The sequence below is a fragment of the Elephantulus edwardii genome, unplaced genomic scaffold, assembly GCF_000299155.1.
Source record: "Elephantulus edwardii isolate Elephantulus edwardi_28Jun2011 unplaced genomic scaffold, EleEdw1.0 scaffold00121, whole genome shotgun sequence".
Lineage (NCBI taxonomy): Eukaryota > Metazoa > Chordata > Mammalia > Macroscelidea > Macroscelididae > Elephantulus > Elephantulus edwardii.
In genome coordinates this window covers 7,212,298-7,219,693 of record NW_006399871.1, presented here as the reverse complement: position 1 = coordinate 7,219,693, position 7,396 = coordinate 7,212,298, and the positions used below count along the sequence as shown (strand labels likewise).

Here is a 7,396-nt window from a genome sequence, read left to right as displayed (position 1 = left end):
TTCTTTAAAATCATCATAAGAAACTGATAATGTGAGCTCATGAATTACGGTGAACTCAGTGAAGTGAGACTCTCATTGTGGCTCCACTTTACACAGGCTGGATGGAGAGCATCTGTGGGTTTGTACTTACAAACTCCAACCTTTGTACGATCTCAGAGTGTTATTCTATTGCTGCTTTTGATATCAAAATGACACACAAGGTAGGGGGCACCTGGATTTGAACCAGGGACCTCTTGATCTGCAGTCAAATGCTCTACCCCTGAGCTATACCCCCTTACACACAACTAGACCTAATTAATGCTTTTCAGTGCTGTGGTAGCACTCATCTCTGTGATGATAACTGGTGTTTCCCTCAGGACTAGATGACTCATGATTAGACACCTTTTCTCAGCTCTATGGGATTTCATAGTTTAAGGGACAAACACAATCCATGAGACTTCGCAAAATATCCTGGTGCCTTGGCTTGCAAATTCTGTCCCATCACAAGGACAATGAATGTTGGAAAGGGGAAAAAGAAATAAAACTAGTAATGTTGAATGTCTATCATAGGAGAGATATTTTTTCAGATTAGATAACACTGATTCCATGAAGATGCTGTTATAGTTCATTTACTAATAGCATGCACCTACACGAAGGAAATATTCACAGCACAGATGCTGCACAGACACAGCTGAGAGGAGGGGACCTGGGGCTGGACGATGTTCTGGAAGCTCCACTGAAGCCGATTCTCAGTCTCACCTGAGATCCTGGAAGCTGCATTCTAGGAGCACCTGTGGAGCTTTTACAAGGCATCACACCTTTATCTTAATTACATGTTTTCATTTAATTAGTTTTGGGTGAGGCCTGGGAAAAGACACTTCTATTGGGTGACTTTATTCATACTTGGAGTTAAGAACCACAATATTGAAATCTCACCATTTGTTGGGTCTTGGAAAAGTCTTTAGTGTCTACTGAGGAGCAGAAAATTGAAATTCAGGCACTAGTTTCGTAAGGCAAAATAAGGATTGAATAGGGGGCACCCGGATTTGAACCAGGGACCTCTTGATCTGCAGTCAAATGCTCTACCCCTGAGCTATACCCCCTTCTACAGTGATAAAGGCTAATTAATATCTTTCACCTTTACAGCCACACCCACATTACCTGTAAACCACTGAGTTACCTTGAGAACTACCAGACCTGCCTTGGAGGAAACTCATCAACCTGAACATGTAACATAAAAAGAGATCGTTTTCTGTCATCAAAAGGCCTGTAGGTGGTGGTCTCCCTGAATTCAGTCCTGAATGTGGGAAACAGCCTGAAGAAGCCTTGAAATTTATTGTTAAAGGGTCCTCCCTGAATTCAGTCCTGAATGTGGGAAACAGCCTGAAGAAGCCTTGAAATTTATTGTTAAAGGGTCTCCCCTGAATTCAGTCCTGAATGTGGGAAACAGCCTGAAGAAGCCTTGAAATTTATTGTTAAAGGGTCTCCAAGTCAAATTCATCTATCCATTATGGTGGTGCTTAAAAAGGTATAGAAAACTGGAGTGAATGATATGCATGCCTTTACACTGAGTGCTACTTTTTACTATCTTGGTCATACCAAACAACTTCTTTGATGTTGATAGTACATTAAAGTATGATTAAATAATTAACATGATTTTGCCCATCATGATATTGCCTGTGGGCCCCATGGTGAGGATTTTGTTTTCTTAGTCTTGAGATCTAGTCCATACTAAAGGTTGTAGTCCTTGATCTTCTGCAGCAAATACCTCAAGTCCTTCTTCTTGTTGCTGTTTGGTGCTGTCAAGTTGAGTATGACTCATAGCAACCCTATGAACAACAGACGTGAACCCTGGCCTATCTTGTGCCATCCTCATGATCTCTGACACACTTGAGCCCATTGCTGCAGTCACTGTGTCAATCTGTCTCATCAAGCTCTTCCTCTCTTTCACCAGCTCTCCACCTTTCCAACCATAATGTCCTTCTGCAAGAAATAGCCTCTCCTAGCAACATGCCCAAAGTATATGAGGCAAAGCTTTGATATCTTTACCGCCAAGAAGTACTCTGGCTGCACTTTCTACTAGACATATCTATTTGTTTTTCTAACAGCCCATGGGATCTTCAGTACTTTCTCCAACACCATAGCTCAGACATTAATTTTTCTTCTATTATCTTTATTCATTTTCTAGCATTCAAATGCATAGGAAGTGATTAAAGAGATCATGGCCTGAATCACAGCTTAGTCTTCAAACTGATATCATTGTTCTTCAATAATTTAGACAGTTCCTTGATTTCACTTTCCCCGTGAATATGTCTCCTGATCTCTTGATTGCTAGGTACCAAGTTTGTGAAGTGTGCATTTAAATAAGATTAAGTCATTGACAGTTTCAATCTTTATCTATTAGGTGTTATTGGTCCAGTGGTCGGAATCCTTGTTCACTTCACATTGAGTGTAATCCATGTTGAAGACTGTGGAAACCGGTCTGGTTACCATGACAAGTCTGGTAACCCTGGCAACAAGACTAGTAACCATGGCAAGCAGTCTGGTAACCATAGCAACAAGATTGCTCACTTTGAAAAATAGCCTCTCTATCTTCAAACAGCCATGGCAACCATGTCTCCTAACCATGGGAACAAGATTCCTCACCTTGACAAAAAGGCTAAGGGTCATCACTTCCTTGTGAGATGGGTGGGGCTCGCCTGATGGCCAACATGTCTGTTCTGGAACCTGGGGCTTGTAAGCAGCCTGAGCCTCACTAGCCCTGCTCACTTGTTCTTGCCCAGGGAGAAGCTGTGTCCAGTACTAAAAAACACTGCAGGCTCACTATGTCTTCATTTCCAGAAGGGAAGCTGGAAACTGACGCGGAACACCCACCCATCTCTTGTGTCCATGGCAACAAGATTACCCACTTTGATAACACCTTCAAAATAAGTTCCTTAATCATGAGAAAAAGTTTAGTAACCATGGCAACAAAGTCTCATAACCATGCAAACAAGAATCCGGCCTTGGAAAAAAGCTTTCATATTGTGAAAAAAAGTCTCAGAACCATGGCAACGTATTTGGTAACCATCGCAACAAGTCTGGTTACATCGCAACGAATCTGGTAACGCTGGCAACCAATTTGGTAACGATAGCAACAAAATTCCTCACCTTGAAAAACAGCCTCTTCATCTTCACAACAAGCCTCCTACCCATGGTAGTATGTCTTGTAACCATGGGAACAAGTTTCCTCACCTTGACAAAAAGCCTTAAGGTCATCAATTCAGGTCGAGGTGGGCAGGCAGGTGGGCAGGCCAGCAATTCTTCTCTAGCGCCTGACCTGTCACTAGCCCGCTAGTCCTGCTTCACTTGTTGCTGGCCAGGTAGCAGCTGCGTGCAATGCTGCACAGCTATGCTGGACCATTATAGCAAACTGGAAACTAAGCTGGACACCTGCCCATCTCTCGTATGCATGGCAACAAAATTAGTCACTGAGAAAAAAAGCCTCCGCACCTTCCAAACAAGTCTCATAATCATGGGAAGAAGTTTGGTATCCATGGAAACATGTTTGGTTACCATGGCAACCAGTCTGTTATCCACGACCACTAATCTGGTAACCATGGCAACTTGTATTGTAACCATGGCAACAAGATTTTTCACACTGAAAATAGCCTCTTCGTCTTCAAATAAATTCTCCTATGTTAGCTTGTCTAGTTACCATGGAAACAAGCTTTCTTACCTTGGGAAAAAACGATCATCAGTTTGGGCCTGAGGTGGGCGGGGCTCGCAGGGGGGAGGTGCAGCACTCTGCTCCGTCATGCCAGGTGCCTGTCAACAGCCCAAGCCTCACTGCTAATGCTCACTTGCTCTTGGCGAGGGAGCAGCTGTGTGCAGTCTTGCAAAACCCTGCTGGCCTACTACGTCACCATCCTGAAGGGAAGTGGGAAATGAAAACTGGACATCGGCTCATCTCTCATATCCACGGCAATGAGATTAGTCACTGGGGAAAAAGCCTCCGAACCTTGAAAACAAATCCCATAATCATGGGGCAATGTTTAGTAACCATGGAAACAAGTCGGGTTACCATGGCAACCATTATAGTAGCCATGGCAACATGTCTGGTAACCATATCAACCAGCCTGCTAACCATGACAAGAAGTCTCATAACCATGGAAAACAGAATCCCCCCCTTGGAAAAAAGGCCTCCACACCTTCAAAACAAGTCTCGTAACCATGACATGGTTGGTAACCATGGCAACCTGTCTGGTTACCATGGCAACAGGGTTCTTTCCCCCCCTTTGATCTTCCACAACAAGCACATTAAGTCCTCCTCACTTTCAGCAAGCAAGGTTGTTGCACATACGTTGTTACTGTTGTGTACTGTGGAGTCGGAACCAACCCATAGTTGACCCTCCAGCGGGTTTTCATATTCCCCATCCTTCTCCTGCAAAGCAGCTGGTAGCCTCGAACCACGTGCCTTCAGGATTCCAGTGCAGCTTCTTGCCACTAGGCAACTAGAACTTTCTTATTGAAAGTTTTCCTCTGATTTTAATTTTTTTTTAATTCTTTTTTATTTTTATTATTTTTTTGTGTGTATTCTGTCAAATCAGATCTGACTGGTACAGGAGGAGATTGTCCCTCTTTCTCCAGCAGAGCATCTGGTGGATTCGAACCACGCACCTCTGGGATTGCAGTGCAGCTTCTTGCCACTAGGCCACCAGAGTTAGCCTGATCTTATTTTTTTAATGTCAATTTTTTTTCTTTCCAAATTTGTGCCATAAATTTCTACTCAGTGTCAACTGTCACTTGCTGCACTCACCAGATTATCTGTGGAGCCAGCAAAGAGAGTGTAGCCATCAGCAGACCAGGTCAGAGAGGAGCACTGGGGTGGTTCAGCTTTGTTGCTGTTGCTGGACTTCTTGCTTCAGTTCATCTATGATGACCTTGTCCTCCAAGTCCCAGTTCTTGATGCTGAGGCCTGTGGCAGCACAGAGCCAGCGGTGTTTAGGGCTGAAGCACAAGGCGTTGGTGATGTTGCCATCGTCTAGGGTTTAGACGTGCTGACCTTCTCTGAAGTCCCACAGGATGACCTGGCCATCCTTGTCTCCAGAAGCCCAGAGGGATCCGTCTGGAGAGACAGTCACAGTGTTCAGGTAGCGTGTGTGGCCAGTGCGGTTGGTTTTCAGCTTGCAGTTAGCCAGGTTCTAAACCTTGACCAACTTGTCCCAGCCACAGGGGATGACAATGGGGTTGCTGTTGTAGGATGAGAAGCAGACACAAGACACTCCGAGTGACTCTCATCCTGGACGGCGCACTTGCAGACACCCAGGGTATTCCACAGTTTGGTGGTTTTATTACTGGATCCTGAGACAATCACTGTCAGAGGAGAAGGCCACATTCAGCGTATCCTTTGTATGACTTACAAATGTGTGCGTGGTAGTTCCCATTTTAAGATCCCAGAGACGTAGCGTTTCATTCCAGAAACCAGAAAGGACAAAGCGGCCATCAGAGGAGATGACCACATCACTAACAAAGTGGGAGTTGACCACTCAGAGCACCCTGGACGATGCCATAGTTGGTTTCGTCTCTGGTCAGCTTCCACATGATGAGGGTCTTATCTTGTGAAGTGGATGGTTTCATGTCTGGGAACTACGATGTGGTCACAATTTGGGTCACTCAGACGTTGTGACCCTTGAGGGTGCCACGAAGGGTCATCTGTTCAGCCATGCCTGTGGTGGGTGTAAGGGTCGCCGCAGTGACGGCGATGGCACTGGATAACTCAGAGACACCAGCAGCACAGCCGTTCCCACTGCGACTCCATTGAGAACAAGTCTTCTTCTGATCTTGATGTCACATTCTTTATAGATTCCAGCTTCTTGATTTACTCCACACACAGATTGAATGTATATGGAGAGAGGATACAACCCTGATACACATCTTTCTTAGTTTTAAACCCTTGCTTTGTTTGCACAACAGTCTCTTGGTCTAGGTCTAGTGTTGCATGCGCTCCATTAAGTTTTTGGGATTCCCCTGATTCTCAATGTTAGCCATAGTTTTTTATGATCCACACAGTCAAATGCCTTTGCATAGCCAATAAAGCATAAGCAGACATTCTTCTGGCATTGTCTGCATTCAGCCAGGATCCATCTGACATCAGGATTCCAATACTATCTTTGCTTATATGAAACAATAAATGCTGAATCAAGAAGTAAGTAAAAGGGTTTCTTCAATCAGAAGATCTAGCAGATGATGGAATATTTCACTCACATTTGTGTTAGTTTGCTCAATATATACATTTATTAATCTCATCTTCTGTGCCAAGCATTATGATAGACACTAAGATTACATCACTAAGTGTAACAGTCACTGCATCTTCCCTCATGTTGCCCAGGAGAACCCACAAGTAGACAGCCAGCCATAAAGGATGGAAGGCGAGGGCGGCAGGAAGAAGCATAGTTTCATGAGTGCCACATCGAAAGATCCACCGAGCAATCAGTAGTGGTGGAGTGGGGTTGCTCAGATAAAGGTTTATAAAATGACTGTGGAAGAGATTGTTCAATCAGAGTCTAGTTTTGAAGACAGAAGCTTCAGCAAAGCACAGTGGGCACCAAGCCATAGATGATCTTTCTGAGGGACAGATGGTTGAATTAACCTGCTTGTTACCCTGAATCTTATTTCTAGCTTAGTCCTGGTGAAATCGGGACATTGATAAAACAGCTAGGAAAACCTGAAGAGTCAGTCAAGGACAGCTTCCAGATGTAATGTTGGCCACACGGTGGTGCCATTTCCCTCTTCAAATCTTTATTAACTTTTTCTTGGTACCTTGGATTCTGGAACTAGCCTGGATTGTGTTAAATCCTGCCTGCCAGCTGTGAAGTTCAGCACATATTCCCTTTTTTTTTTTTTTAAGTGAAGTGAAAGACAAAATTCAGTAAGAGTTTGATTGTTGTTGTTGTTAACTACTGTCAAGTCATAGACAACTCACAGTGACCCTATGAACGAAAAGATCTGAACACTTATATAACTTACATAATTTCTCCAGGTTCATAGAGTTTCTGGAGGCAAGCTATTCTGGAAGTGGATGCCACTCCTGCTTCCAAGCTTGTTTTAATTGGGAAGCACCACCAAACATTGTCCACCGTGGGTAACCATTATCACATTTGACACATCAGTGTCACAGTGTTTAGCATCACAGCAACCACGAGTTCACCCCTGTACAGCAAATGGACAGATCAGTGCTATACCACTTAGAAGAATCTTTGACCAAAACCAATTAAAACCAGGCCTGAGTGCGACAGATAAAAATTACCCACCTTTGACTTGGTAGCATCAGTTTCTGTCCACCTGGCTCACAGCGCTCTATGTTGGTGGTGGTGTTAGGTGCTGTCGAGTTGTAGATGACTCATAGGGACCCTACGAATGAAAGACCTGAGCACTT

General features: G+C 44.1%; 2 non-coding genes and 1 pseudogene across 2 annotated transcripts; all 3 read right to left on the bottom strand.

Annotated features, from left to right (window-relative positions):
- Positions 1-202: 202 nt before the first annotated feature.
- TRNAC-GCA lies at positions 203-274 on the bottom strand. The gene has a single exon. It is a non-coding gene; the product is annotated as a tRNA-Cys (tRNA).
- Positions 275-1,010: 736 nt separating this feature from the next.
- TRNAC-GCA lies at positions 1,011-1,082 on the bottom strand. Its single transcript has one exon. It is a non-coding gene; the product is annotated as a tRNA-Cys (tRNA).
- A 3,671-nt stretch (positions 1,083-4,753) lies between these two features.
- Positions 4,754-5,685, bottom strand: LOC102849787 (annotated as a pseudogene).
- Positions 5,686-7,396: the final 1,711 nt, after the last annotated feature.